We start from the raw sequence: 15412 nt of genomic DNA on the forward strand, positions 1-15412 counted from the left end.
GGAAATTATACTGTATATGCTGTAATCTAACAGTTATACACTGTAAACTGCTTTTCACGCTGTGTTTTATTCCCTTGTTAGTGAAGAGTTGTCATCCTGAACGGGAATTTAATTTTATCAATTTATTTCTACATTCAGACTATCATAGTTTTTTTCCCATTAATCTGTTAATGTCCACCAGAATAGTTCTGATAACATTTCTTCTTACTTGGTTGTTTTGTGAGAATGGGTGTGGGTTAGGCTTGTAATCTAAAGAGAGTTTTCTAGCTCAGTTAACCTTGGGTACACTGATTCCAAAACATACTGTGTTAAAGTGGAAAAAACCTTTATCTTATTTGTCTTAAAACTTTTATTCCACCCTTTGTTTAATAAATTTAAAAAAAGTTTATTGTATTTGATAATTTCATTATATATAGTTGTTGGAGATCTAAAATGATGGTTGCCAGAGGAGCGAGGGTTGGATGAAAAAGGTGAAGGGATTAAGACATACAAATTAGTAGTTACAAAATTGTCACGGGGATGTAAAGTACAGCATAGGGAATAGAGTCAATAATATTGTACTAACTATGGTTCCAGGTGGCTACTAGAATAAGTGAGGGGAATCACTGCACAAATTATATAAATGTCTAACCACTATGCTATACACCTGAAACTAATATAAATAATACTGAATATCAACTGTAAGTGAAAAAAATAAACAAATTAAAAACAAGTTCTTGGGGACCTAATTTTGCTGTTACATTTTTCTGCTGACTCTCACACTTGGTGATTATATCTTTGGATATTTATAATTTTGGATCATGAGCTCATCTTCAGAGAAGCATTATTTATGATTTTTTTTGGTTGGAGTTATTTGGAACAATTAGTAGATGTGTGAAAAAAGCAGAGAAAATATGAAAATTTTACCACTGTGGGTAGCAATTATTTCACATTTTAAATTACCCTTAAACAGTAAACATAATCAGGTTAGCACATGAGAATTTTGTATAAATTTTTGTCTCTGTGTTTGGCCCTTTTACTATTTTTACCACAAAAGGATCACCTGATATTTGGGGGACTGCTATACTGGCTGGATATCACTGGCATAATATAGTTGTTCACAAACAACAAAAATATCTGCGGAACTTTAGGTAAAAATAAAGCTGCCACATGTAAAAATGTGAAGTTAAACCCTTACTACACCAAATACAAAAATTAATCCAAAATGAATCAAAGACCTAAACCTAAGAGCCAAAATTGTAAAACTCTTAGAAGAAAACACAGGGGAAAACGTTCATGACATTGGATTTGACAATGACTTCCTGCATATGATACCAAAAGCCACAGCAACAAAAGTGAAAAATAGATAAATTGGACTACCTCAAAATAAATTTTGGGGCATCAAATGACACAATCAACAGAGTGAAAAGGCAACCTATGGAATGGTAAAAAACATTTATAAATCATATGTCTGATATGGGTTACTATCCAGAATATATAGAGAACACTTACGATTCAACAACAAAAAAAGAAACAATAAATTTTAAAATGGGCAAAGGATTTGAATAGACATGTCTTCAAAGAAGAGATACAAACGGCCAAGAAGCACAGGAAGATACTTAACATCACTAATCATTAATCATTAGGGAAATGTAACTCCAAACCATAAGATATAATCTCACACCCCATAGGATAATTATTTAAAAAAAGAAAGAAAGAAAAACAGAAAATGACAAATTTTGGTGAGGGTGTGGAGAAAACAGAACCCTTATGCACTTGGCAGGAATATAAAATGGTGCTACCACTATGGAAAAGTTTAGTGCTTTCTTAAGAAATTAAAAGTAGAATTACCATATGATCTGGCAATTCCATGTCTGGGCATATACCTAAAATAATTGAAAGCAGGGTCTGGAAGAGGCATCTGTACACAGATGTTCATAGCAGCATTAGTCACAACAACCAAAGGGTGGAAGCAACCTAACTGCCCATCAATGGATAAACGGATAAACAAAATGTGGTATACATGTACTCGTACGATGGAATATTATTCAGCCTTAAAAAAGGAAGGCAATTCTGACGCATGCTACAACATGGATAAAACTTGAGGACATTATCCTAAGTGAAATAAGCCAAAAGGACAAATACTGTACGATTATACTTATACGCGGTATCTGGAGCAGCCAAATTCATAAAGACAGAAAGTAGAATGGTGGCTGCCAGGAGCTAGGGGGAGGAGAAAGAAGTGGGAGGTTGTTTAATGGGCACAGCTTTTCAAGATGAAAAGAATTCTGGAGATGGATGATGGTGATGGTTGCACACAAAATATGTGAATATACTAATGCCAGTGAACTGTACACTTAAAAATGAGTAAGATGGTAAATTTTAGGTTATGTTTATTTTACCACATTTAAAAAAATATATGCAGATGAATGAACCCCACTGGCCAGGTAGTCTAATTCAGGAGGTCAGAGGTGGAGCCCTGGCGTCTCTCTCTCTCAGCCTTCACAGTAAAAGCCAAAATAAACTGAGATTCCCTTATGTAAAAGGAAGTAGGCTGGAAGAAGCAACAGAAGAAGAATGAAATGTAAATAAATAAAATACCTAACTAAAGTTTGATTATTTTCCATTTCTACTGGATGCTAATCTTCTCTTTTGCCTTTAGTAAAACCCTTACTTTATATTTTATAAATTATTCTCACCTGTAGTAAGTCAGGATATCAAAGCCTTTACTAACATAGTTATAATTTCAGAGAAAGATAATAATTTTCATTTTAACTTTCCTTTTCTCTGACTGTTTCATCTACCGCTTTTCTCTCTAACTATTGCATCTTGACCTTCTTGTGTTTCATTTTTTTAAAAATAAAGTTCAATTCCTCAAACTTCTTAAAACTTGATGTCTGGAAAAAGATCCACAAATTGTATCATTTATTCAGGCTGAGATTATATCTGTAACTAACTTTCTTCAAATAAGAGAAACTGTATGACTGGCAACCACATGGCTCTTCGCATCCTTGTCTCCACTACAGACTATGGCAATCCTTTAGCATCAATGAATAAATGTGTCAAGTAGGTACACGATACCATGTTAGAAATAATGGAGGTTATACCAGAACACCATAGAAATATGGTCCCAATTTCAAAGAAGCATATTCAATAGATTTTTAAAAGACATTAGCCTATTAACCTCTTTAATCATTTCTTTTAGCTCCACTCAGAACACTCACCTATCATATAACTGGTTCATATCGGGCATTCAGTAAATAGTTGTTGAACGAATAAATATGGAGAAGAAAAAGCAATAGGATGTGTAAGAAACTTTTCTAAAGCATTAAAATCAACAGGCGTTCTAACATAAAAGTTTAAAATTTTTAATTAAAATACCTAGAATGGGTAAGAAGAGTGCTAGAAATGTATTAAGTTTCACAAAAACCCGTTCCTCCTGTCTAGTTAATAATACCTTAGCGGAGCACAGCCTAAGTTGGCTCTAAGATCAAAACGTTAAATTCTGGTTTGGGGGGATTTTTTGGAAAATAAGTAAACTATTACTCATAAATCAATACTCTCTTGTAAGAAAAGCAGGTTGTTGACTTTGGCGAGTCCACATCTTGTTCTGCTCAGCCAGGAAAGGCTTTTTGGTGTAGAAACGTCTAATTCTTTGACTGGCTTGTATCTTTTATGATTGGCAGAAACGCATTCCTGTACTTTCATGGACAGCCATAGCCACTCCTAACCTAACGTTTAATACAGCAGTTCTCAAATAATGTTTCATTCAACGTTATTTCCTTATAACATTGATGAGATACAGTAGGAACTTAACTCTAGTTTATATCAATTAGCCTATGGTAAAATTGGTTTTGTTATGTTATTTCACTTAAAGTTGCAGAACCTATCAATTATGTTAAGTGAAGACTTACTGCATTACCTTTGCTACCAATAAATGATCTAATCCAGTTCCCACAGTTACATCTAACTTTAAAGAGTGAATCTATCTCATTGGTTTTAACTCTGCATAGAAACTCTTCTTCTTTATTGCTATTTACTTAATTGTATGTATTCAAAGAATTATCAGCTCAACCAAGGTTAGCTGCCTCTCTGTCCCAGAAATTGTCCACGTGATTCTTAACCTAATCTTATACCTATGAACTCACTCCTAGCAAATAATAAGACCTAATATTTACTGATTTTACTGTGAGGCATAAGAACTTCGTATGTATTATCTACTTTAATCATTTTAGCAACTCTAAGAGTAGGCACCATGGTCACTGATAATGTAGAGAGAAAGAAACTAAGGACCAGGGCAGATCATTTGGATACCCAAGATAATACAACGACTAAGCGAAGAAGCCAGGATTTGAGAGTCACATGCCAAGCCACTGGACCACATTGCCATCCAAACAAAACACTGAGTAGAGCACACCAATAAACTGAGGAAGCGAGGAAGCAGGTGAACTTCTCTCATCATCCTCAGATGCTGCGCGTAGCACAGGGAGAGGGAGTTGGGCCCAAGAAGCACCTGGTACCAGCTCCTGTCCCAACCACAACATTAGAATTCCAGACAAGTAGACCATCTCTGGTAACCTATTATCTGCTTAATGCTTGCTCAGACATATGTAGAATTTACTAAGTATAACTTCCTTGCCTTTCATGTCCACATTTTCTGCAGAGATGAACGAGTTAAGGGGCACGTTGGTCTTATTTTAGAGACTAAATTTGCCAGGGTGAAAAAAAAATCACAGTAGAAAGAAGGTCCTTTTGTTTTTGTTCACTGGCTAGGCCTGAGCAATAAAACCTACAATCATGGATCCTTATTGACTTACTTTCACAGTAAGAACCATTTTTTTCCCCTCGTGTGGGCCATCTTGGTTTTATTTCCCACCTCTGAGCCACAGAACACATTAATTCTCAATTACGCTTACTCAGGGCCTGACTACAGTCCTTACATACACAGAACTATAACTGGAAGCCTGAATAATTAGTTCCTCAGACACTGTGTAGGCTGAGGCATTTGTTTGTTTGTTTATTTTAAGGAAAACTCCTGGGATTTGGATTCAAATGAGTCTGCAGCATTAATGAATGGGGAATCTTATCTTTCTAATTGGCCAGACTGGTCCCTGCAGATGGCTAAGAAACCATCCCAGGAGTCTGTGGCCTCCTGTGAATGCTTCGCAAAATGTTAACTAAGAATGACAATAACATCAAAAACCACTCTTATCTGCATGATTACAGTATGTATTATCGACAGAAAAGTGGAAATATTTCAGAGGCACAGCATTAACAAGAAAACATTCGGCAGCAGTAAAGCCAACTCAGTGGAGACTCTTAGTACATAATTTACCCAACTGCCTTACAATAGCTACCCGGAATAATGTTTAGCAACCAGAAAGCAACATCAGTGTGAAAACACTAGGTGTAATGGATGCTGTGCCCTGTTGCCCAGATCTGTCTTCAGGTCTAAGTACTTATTTTCCTAGATGCTGGGAGTGCTGAGACACTCCTAAGCAGTCAGCCCTCTCCAGAAATTGCCCATGGCTACAGAGCACCCTCTCTCACCCAGGATCAGCGTGAATCCAATGTCTGGTTGATGTGGGAGTGTGAACACCTAGCCACCTCACTGCGAGGGAAGTCAACTCTAAAGGGTCACCCCAGCTGTTTGGAAGAGCTCCCCCGGGTCGTAGCTGAGGCCTTTGCTGAGACTGCACTGACCTCAGCTCTTCCCTCTGCCCAGTTCTGCCTCCTTCCCTTCCACAAATGTCGATCCCAAGGGTACTTCCTAATGCATACTCTACACACTAATCTCTGTCTCTGAGTCTGCATCTCAGGGAACCCAGATTGGAACATTAGGGAAATCGAATTCTTTGTTTCTCATGTTATTAAAATATAAGTATTACCTTATAATGAGAAAACATGTTTTTAACCAGCATTTAAATATTACGTGGTTTAGGTATTTTAGAACCACCTGCTACAGAACTACTTTCCTCTGGATATAGGGAGGGCTGGTTGATTTACTTTGATAAAGTAAAGGGTGGGTGGGGGGTGGGGATGGGAGATGAAGGTAAGGGGGATCAAATATATGGTGATGGAAGGAGAACTGACTCTGGGTGATGAACACACAATGGGATTTATAGATGATGCAATACAGAATTGTACACCTGAAATCTATGTAATTTTACTAACAATTGTCACCCCAATAAATTTAATAAAAAAAACACACAAACAAACAAACAAACAAACAAAACAATCAGGAGGGAGAGGAGCATTGGAGATACATTACCAAATTGCCAAGTTCCCATACACAGGAAATGACAGTGGGGGTCGGGGGGTGGAGCGGGAGGCACCTAGGGGAGGGAGAAATTAGGAGGTGTCTAGTCCCAGTGGAATCCACACAGGAAGTTTTTCTTGTTCAGGCCTATACTCATCCAGCTTTCTGCAGGACCGATTTCCTCCAAGGGCTCTGGCAAAGACATTATGGGGAAGAAAATTTAGTATATCATCTGCCTTCCCTCTGTTCTTAGTCCCCTTCACTCTTGGTCTGATTGCTCAAAAAATCTTTCTTCCCTAATCTTTTATTAGCCAGTAGACACATGCGGAGGGTATTTGAATTTTAGTACAGAATTCAAAAGTAGCATTTATCTGTATCACCAATGGAAGAGTTTTAGACACTGTGATGAGAGAAAGACAGGAAGTTTAGGGCAGACAGTCTGCCCAGAGGCCAAGCCAGATACTCTCCTAAAACACCTTTAATAGAGTCTTTCATTAATCATGATTTGTGTTGAGATCAGCCATCCACCTCACAGCGACTCCTTGGCAGTACAGTCTGCTTCACTATTGGTTTGCATGTCAACTCTGGATTTAACAATTAATTCAGCAGATAATTATTGGTAACCTACTTGGTGCCAGAGATCCAATGTTAAAACAGACAAGGTCCCTACCTTCTACTAGGGGAGACAGAGAAATAAACATATCAACAAATATTATAATGTCTAGAATGTATTTTAGAAATAAAACTAACAGGGACTTGATGATAAATTAGATGCGGGAGCTGATAAAAAGAGATGACTCAGTGATAACTCCAAGTTGTCTTTGTCAAAACAACTGGACAAATGATAATGCCATCAACTGGGATGGGGGGCAGGTTGCTGAGGAAGAATAGATGTGGTCAGAGAAAAGGGGAAAAAATAGGTCAGGGGAAAGAAATCAAGAGTTCTATTTGGACCTGTTAAATTTGAGATGTCTATATCCCAATGGAGATCTTAAATGGGAAATTGTATGTACAAGTCCAGAGGAGACACTGGGGCTAGAAGTATATTTCTACAAGTCAACATGATAAGAATGCTCTTGAAACCCATGGGACGAGGGGTATAGCCAGAGGTGGGGAGGGATTTCAGACTAAGCTCTGAGGAACGCTAACATTTGCAACAGTGGTTTAGACATTAGAATCACCAAGAGAGCGTTAGATAAATATTGACCTTGTGCCTGCTTCTCAAAGATTCTGACTTAGTTGGCCTGGGGAGCAGCTTGAATATCAAGAGATTTAAAAGCTCCTGGTGATTCTAACATGCAGGGAAGGCTGAGAACCATTGATTTAAATATTGGGAATAAGAGGTTAAGCCAGAAGGAGGAGAATAAAGGAATCGTCAGTAAGGTAAAAAGAAAATCAAGAGAGTAATGTCTTGGGAGTTAAGTGAAGGAGTGTTCCAGGAATGAAATGGTCAATTGTGTCAAATGCTGCTGAGAAGTGAAATGAGAGAGAGGACACAAGGCCAAGAAGTGGGGGAGTGACCGAACCGTGAGAAGCTGTGTTGAAGGCCTTCCCGGGTGGATTGGAGAGACTGGATAGTAGGGAAGTAGCTATCTCTTGTATTTCCTCTGCCCCAGGACCGGGCTGCCCCTCGTCCAACGGCTTGGATATCCAATGCCTCTTAAATAACATCTCAACTACGTGCTCCTAAAGCCAGTCAACACGTATTCCCTAAACTCATTTAGGACACGTTGAGCACTTGTATGGTGCTAATCATGGCCAGACAGTGGGGTCTAAAGTCAAATGCAATACATTTCCTGCGCTCATGGGATTTTCAGTCCATTGAGGGGGAGGATCACAATTACAACAAAACAGTCATCTTGATTCGACATCCACAGCGTCAATCTACTTTCCATTCCCATTTCCACTAACCTAGTTTAGGCCTTGGAAAGGAATAACAGTGTCCTAACTGACCGCCCTGTATCCAGTGGCTCCCTTCTTGCTAATCTAGTTTAAACCTTGCTGCCAAATTCCTCTTCCTAAAACACAACCCTGTTCATGTCATTCATTAATTTAGAAAGTATTAATTTAGCACCTACTAAGAACAAAAAGAAATACTACAGTCTTCCCTCTGCCATAGGGTCAACTTCTGGTTCAAACTCCTGATTGTCTAATCTCAATCAGAAGTAATCTTAGCAGTTATCTAGTCCATGCATGAATTTCCATAAATTATAAGTGGATAGCTGGAGAAAAGCACATCCAGTTGGTACTTAAACCTCCAAGGAAGGAGAAGTCACTTTTTTAAAAGGAATTCAATACACATTTAGGAGGCTGGATATATTTATAAATTCTTCCCTTATAGTGCCTCCCGCTTACCAGTCAGAGTGCAAACTTCTCGGCTGGCATTTCAAGGTCTGCTATAATTTGACCCTAAGGCATTCCATTCTTAGCTTCTACTATTCTCCTTCACATTTCCTTCCCCAAATATGCTTTCATACCACCACACCTTCCCCCCATTCCCTCATATCAAATCTTTCAAGATTGGGTTCCAGTATTACCTTCTCCATGAAACCACCCTGAGTCCCTCAGCTGACCCTTTATCTTCCTCACCTGAGATCCCTCAGACTTATTTTTTCCTTCCTTATGGGTTCCCACCTTTGGTGACTGGGACACATGTCCTGCTTTTCATGGTTCACTAAAAGGTCCCTGAGAGCTGGACCTGCCTCTCGATGTCTCGGTCTCTGCAATAAAACCCAGCCCAGTGACTTGCAAATTTCATTAGACACTTGTGGAGTGAATAAAGCAGCAAGTCTCTGAACCTGTTTCCCATTTTGTGAAAGGAGGAAGCTATATTCGCTTTCCAAATGAGTCTAATATTCTGAATTCCAAATTTAAAGTATTTGACACTTACTGCATGCCTGATGTTGTGTTTTTCCCATTTTAAAGTAAAAGACACAATTGTGATTTTGGGGGAGGGAAGATAACACACATGAAACAATTCTCTTATAAACTGAATATAATAAAATGTTATAAGCAACAGAAAATAACAAACGAGCTCATGGGGGAGTTGCACGTGGGCAAGAGTCATCATGGAGAGTTGAGTAAGAGAAGTTGAACTGGGCTTTGTATCCCCACTTAAAGAGAGTTCTTAAGTCCTAGGCGTTTTAAGCCTGAAACAAAGGCTGAGCCAGAGACACTAGAGGGAGCCAAGGCCTGCAGGCTGGAGAAAAAACGTGCAGGCTCAGTTGGCCTTGGGTTCTTGGATTCTAAAACGTTTGCTTAGTAAATTGAGAAGGACGCTCTTTATCACACATTCAAATGCTTCCATAGGACAGTGTCAAAACTGAAAATTATTTTGAGTTTATTTGCAGTTTTTACTAGAGTTAAACTTCTTTTGAGGAGAAAAATACCAAGTACTTGATGTCTGTATTTCATGTCCTTTTTGCCAGTGAATAGCTCCTGAAATCTGAACTGCAAGCTAATCTAAGAGAATAAACAACCCCTAGCAGGGCTGTTGTGTGGTCCAAGTAGAAAAGGATCAAGTGGGACCCTGTTCCAGTGACCTCCCTGCCCACCCAATGTGACCACCAGTTAGAGCTGTCACATCACCGCGCCAGGACAGTGGAGGTTGCTGCCTGTGCTTTCAAATACCAGGCCTCTGGGGCCGGTTACGACACAGAGGTCACCCCTCCAGCCTTTTCACTGGGTCTAAATCCACAGGAGGTTCCAAGCAAGCATTTAAAGGTACCCGGAAGTTCAGGGACAGCAGTGTGAGCTCAGTCTGGCTATCGGCACTGCCAATGACGGCTGACGGGATGGATGGATGGACGGCGAAGGCCGAGGCTCCCACCCACGAGCAGGTGGTAAGGGTGAGGAGAAGCTGGAAAATGGGAAAGAGCAAATTGGGGACAGCCCTGTATCATTGCCCTGCCTCAGATAGGGTGACTTGAAACAATGTGGAATCGCACATCTACCAAAGGATTTTGCCATATATAAATGTTTACTTGTACTAAATTGTGGAACTTAAAGAAATACAGGAACTAAATACTGGAACTTAAAAACTTAAAAGGGAAAAAGGGTTATCACAACTCCAAAGCAGCAGTGAGTTCGAGCTCACCCAGGCCTAGGGCGAAGCCTCAGGCCCATCCCAGACAGAAGCCTAAGGAATCGGAGGGCAGGAATAACTCACCAGCTGCTGGACAGCGGAGAGGCTCCCTTCTCATCCAGACGCCACTTTCACAACACCATTCCTGTTGATGTGGTTGTCACCAGCTTCCAGTTAAATTGAGGGCAAGAAGCTGAAGACCCCAGTCTAGAGGGAAGAATGGAGAGGAAATTGTGGGGGCAGGCTTTTAAGATAAGTTGAGAGGCACTTTATTCAGCATCTCTCTTGCCCCCATTCCCCTCACCATCCCCCACCCACAAGCTGCTGTCTTGGCATGCTGATACTTTCCCTCTCCCCCTAAATCAAAGGGAACAGGAAAGGGAGACACAAGAAACCAAGCAAATGTGGAGGGTGGAGATTGCTTTGGCCTCTGGAGATGCCCAGTGAGGGTGAGCCTAGTGAGAACAGGCTAAAACTCCTACTCGTGTGGGTGGGGTAGGGCTGAACCGAGTCCCAGTCAGGGTCAGGGAGAGTGACCAGGAGTGACCAGGGTCAGGGAGAGTGTCCTGATTGGGCAAAGGACCCTCTGTGCAGAGAGGAAAGCTGTGGAGAGCCAACCTGAAGGAGGAGTGAGGGTACAGGTGAGGGCTCAGGTGCTCTTCTGCGTCTGAATCAGACTGGCTGCTCTCCAGGGAAAGCGCACGCCCCGAGGTAGAGTGCAGACAGAACTGAGCCAGCGCTGTTCCGTCGCCAGGGTGCTATTTGAACCCTTCGATAACCAGGCTCAGGCCTGAGGCAGAAGGTAAATGCACCCCACGTGTGGGCAGAGAGGAGCTGGGCCCGCAGGTGTGTCCTGGTCTAGCGGGGCTGGGCTGACAGGATAGGGTGGGGCCCATCTCAGCCAGCCTGCTGCCAAAGGCAAGTGGAACTGCAGGCTTCCCTGCACTGGGTGGGGGTGGGGTGGCAAGTAAAATGAGAAACAGGAGGAGAGAGACAGCCCTCTCTGTGCATGGGGAGCTGAGGACAGCCACATCCAGGAGCTGATTCTGGTGGATGGAAGGTCTTCCTTCACCTAACCCTCGGGAGGCTCACCGTGGCTGGGAGCCAGCGGACCCCTGTGGCCTGGTTTTGAGTTGAATGTAAAGCTTGGCAAAGTCCAAAATACATTCACACTTGAATACTGTTTCCCCACCCCCACACAGCAAATCCTTCAAGACCAGGTTGAGGTACCTGATCAAACAACCCTGAGTCTCTTAGCTGCCCCTTTATCTCCCTCACCTGAGATCCCTCCGACTTGATTTTACCTTCCTAATGGGTTCCCACGTTTGGTGATTGGGGCACATGTTCTGTTTTTCATGCCTCCCTAAGAGTTGGGCCCATCTCTGGATGTCTCTGTCTCCTTCACAGAACCCAGCCCAGTGACTTGCAAGTTCCATTAGACACTTGTGGAATGAATAAAGCAGCAATTCTACGAATCCGTTTCCTATTCTGTGAAAGGAGGAAGGTTTCTATAAGCTCTTATTTTCCAATTCCTAATTTAGATTAAGTATTGTACAACTGCTACACATGTAACACTGTGTGTGTGTCTCTCATTTCAAAGAAGTAAAAGACACAAATCTTGTTGTTTTGACACAAGGAACAAGTAGATTGTGAGACCTAATATAAAAAAATGCTAAACAGTACATTGTAACAGGGGCTCAGAGGAGGGAGAGATGCATGGGGTCTTGCAAGGGCCTAGAGGACTAAAAGGAAAAGCCGTCAGCTGAGCCAAGCTTTGCCGATGGGTGGATTTACCTGGGTCGGCAGCCCCACAGATGTCGCAGCCCTTGCCCTTGACCTGCCAATGGAGCTCTTCTGCTGCTATTACCACTGAGTAAACTAGAGGTAATTCAGGAGCCCAGAGCCACCCCTGGCAGAACAGGACACATCTCCGGGGCTGTCCTGTCCTCTTGATATTCAAGGCACCCAGGCAGAGGTGGCAATTGCGGAGAAGGACCAGCCATCAGGACCCTTCTTGGATTTCTGCAACTCTGACCTTGGGAAACTGGGGTGGGGTGGCTTGGCGTCTTCCTTGATCTCATCTTCCTTTCAGCTAAGTCGGCGTGAGCTTCACTGTAACCCTTCCACATAGACTTTTCCTGGTCATCCAGATGGAAGCTTCCAACTTCTTATAGGGCTGCCCATACCTTTACCCTCGCGCAAGCCCTGGGCTGTCTTTTTCACAGTTGTCATCGCCTAAGTATTGGGGAGTGATTCCAGTGCTCAGCTGATGGCCACAGGAACTCAGCTGTCCCCAGCTCAGGCATCCTAGATGCCTCTACCCCTTTCCTGAGAAAAGAGGGCTTCCTTCCCCAGCCTCTGGTCCATGTCTGGTTTACTAGGTAGGAAAGTCATACACCCGCAGAGCGTAGGCTTGCTGCCTTATCTGTCAACAGGAGACAGGATGGGGGAGAGCTGTCTAGAAACCAGTCTAGGGCCCCAGTGTTGCTTCATCCAGATATAACAATTGCTCTGGGATGACATGGTCTGCAGATAGGCGAACTTTAAACTCAGCACGCGGGCTGCTGTTGTAATGGTGACATGCTTTACGGCTTCCCACAGAGTTTCACTGTTTCCTGCCATGGCCCCCATCTTCCCTCCCCAGGTGTATCTTTATGTCTCTAGTGCCTAGCGCAGAGCCTGGCATGCGGAAAACATCCTATAAATGATGCTGAATCCTGAGGGAGACGCCAGGCAGATGAATGACACTAATACAGCCTTACAGGTATAGTATAACACAATGATAAAAATAAATATCCTCTATCTCATTTTGCACCAGTAAATCTGAAACTCCATCTTTTGGAAAAGCATTGTCTTCACCGTGATGCCCACGTCAAATGATCCTGCTTATCAAATTCTGCTGAGTGAGTGTGGAAGGAGCAGCTCTCTGTAATGTATTTACCTTAAGGAGCTCAGTCACGTGCTCAGCTCACAGCCCGTTTATCAGGATGAAAGATGCTCTCTGGAGAGAGCAGACAGCAGGACAGGCCAAGCTTGGATGACAGTCTGCCCTGTGGAGATTGACTTTAATGAAGCACAGAATAAACAGGAAGATTAAAAGGGTGCAAAAATCAGTGACAAGTTTTGAGTTCACCTCTCTGTAGGAAACGAAAGGTTCTCTGTACAGCTGAGAGCTGTCTGTGGGTTACAGATGAGGGCATCTGCTTGGTCACTAACGAGCCTGTGTTAGCTAAATCAGCCTCTGTGAGAGGAAAGAAAAGTTTTCTCTTAATTTATAGACCCACTTCTGTGCAATTTAAATTCACCCACAATGTGATTTGCTTTACAGTGAATAGAAAGATTGGAGTTATGAAAGGGTTTGAGAAATTATTTAATAGGCTAAAATGTTAGCCTGATAACTAGGGACTGAATATTTTTCACGTTGCTCTCTCATACATCCCTCCACTTTGTGCTGAGAAATCACGCTCACTCAGAGGTTCATGACTCAAAGATATTGTCAGAACTATAGATAAGGCTCACCTGATGGAAGGACTAATTCATTGGAAACAAAAACAAAAACTAGTGTTCCTCATAGAACGGTGCCATTTCCATAGGAACTTAGTGGCAATCAGTCATTTTATTATGTATTGTTTCAGCTCTTTATTTCAAATGACTTTTTTCAATAAATAGACAGGACAGAGCTTAGAATTTGCACCTGTTTTTTGGAGATGATGGTTTCATTTAGAGGATCCAGATGGGGATCTTTTCTTATTTCATTGTCATTTCTTTTTTGAAAGCATAGATCTTACTCAAGGTGGGAGAAAAGTATGGCTTTGCTGTAGTATATTCCTTATTCTTTAATCAAACTGTGAGAGCTTATGTGTGTGTGTATTGAATACGTACATTCATTAGGCAGAATGGATCATGTTGATAATATTGTAGCATTTATACCAGTAGATGGCACTCTGTTTCAAATTGACATTCTGAGCTTCCCGTGGTCCTTCAGTAACATTTATTGAGCGCTAACTGTGAGGAAGATACTGTAGTAATCAGAGGTACCCAAGTAAAAATGTGCGGTGACACAAAAGGAACTCAAAACCATATTTGAAAACGATTTAAGGAAAAGATGATATGTACACGGATACAACTCACAATCAAAACAGAGTCATGAAAATGTCTGGAACCAGATGGGATTGTTGGAGAACTCCTCCATGGAAGAGCTTCCCTAAGTAGAGTGCTTGGATGGAGTAGAAGGGACAAAAGGCAGCAAGACACAGACATTCCAGGTAGGAGAGTGGCCTCTAGAAAGGTGTCCTGGGAGCCAGAGAAGTGTGTGCGAGGAATATGAAACAGTTTGGGTCTACGTTGAGAAAGGTATCTGATGTAGACTTAAAGTCAATAGCTAAACTTCATATCATGAGAAGAGAGTGGCAGGGATGGGGATGGGTGGGGTGAGCAAGAGAAACACTCAACTTTGGAAAAACAAACAAACAACGACAACATGGTCAGCCCAAGTTACGCCTTGCATTTGATTTTCACTTTTAATTATTCATTACCATAAATAAAATTCAAATCAGCCAACTGAGCAAATATCTTTAATTCCTGGTTTTACAGAAGTGTAAGTACTTGCATTTATATTTTCCATTTTGTAATTCTGGAGATGGTAGAACGCGATCTAGTCAAATCTGAACACTAAGTTTTCTGTCTAAATGTAGAACTCTGAACTCTGTCTCCAGCACTTCCAAAAAGACTTTAATTTTTTTTTTTACTGTAATAATTTCCTAATGTTCTGGCTGTCTCCTGAAATTTCTGTTTATTTTGCCTAAGCTTAGGATAACAGAAAGGTCATAGTATACAGAGAGAAATGTATTTGTGGTTGGGATTTAGCTTGTATTTATTTTTAGAGCATTTGAGGCAATGGAGGAATCTTAATTGGCATTGTACTTTCAAATGCAAATTCAAAATTAAAGCAGTAAGGAGGTGTTTTAAATAATTCAGCAGAAACTGCACCAAATGAACAGTTAGTTAAATCTCTTTAAGGTCTCAAGTATAGTAAACCATTAATGGGAACTATGCTACTTAATCTACAGAAAGTGTTATATAGTCACAAA

General features: G+C 41.3%; 1 protein-coding gene across 1 annotated transcript in view; it reads right to left on the reverse strand.

The window, feature by feature from the left end:
- Positions 1 to 15029, reverse strand: part of MNS1 (meiosis specific nuclear structural 1) — a 66795-nt gene extending 51766 nt beyond the window's left edge. Inside the window, exons 1-2 of the mRNA XM_074327709.2 lie at positions 13264 to 15029; positions 10407 to 10529 (exon numbers count right to left, since the gene is read on the reverse strand). The gene's annotated coding sequence lies outside the window, so the exon portion shown is untranslated. The remainder of the gene's footprint in view (positions 1 to 10406; positions 10530 to 13263) is intronic.
- Positions 15030 to 15412: the final 383 nt, after the last annotated feature.

Source organism: Rhinolophus sinicus, chromosome 3 (genome assembly GCF_057876585.1).
Source record: "Rhinolophus sinicus isolate RSI-liver-muscle chromosome 3, RSI-T2T, whole genome shotgun sequence".
Classification (NCBI taxonomy): domain Eukaryota; kingdom Metazoa; phylum Chordata; class Mammalia; order Chiroptera; family Rhinolophidae; genus Rhinolophus; species Rhinolophus sinicus.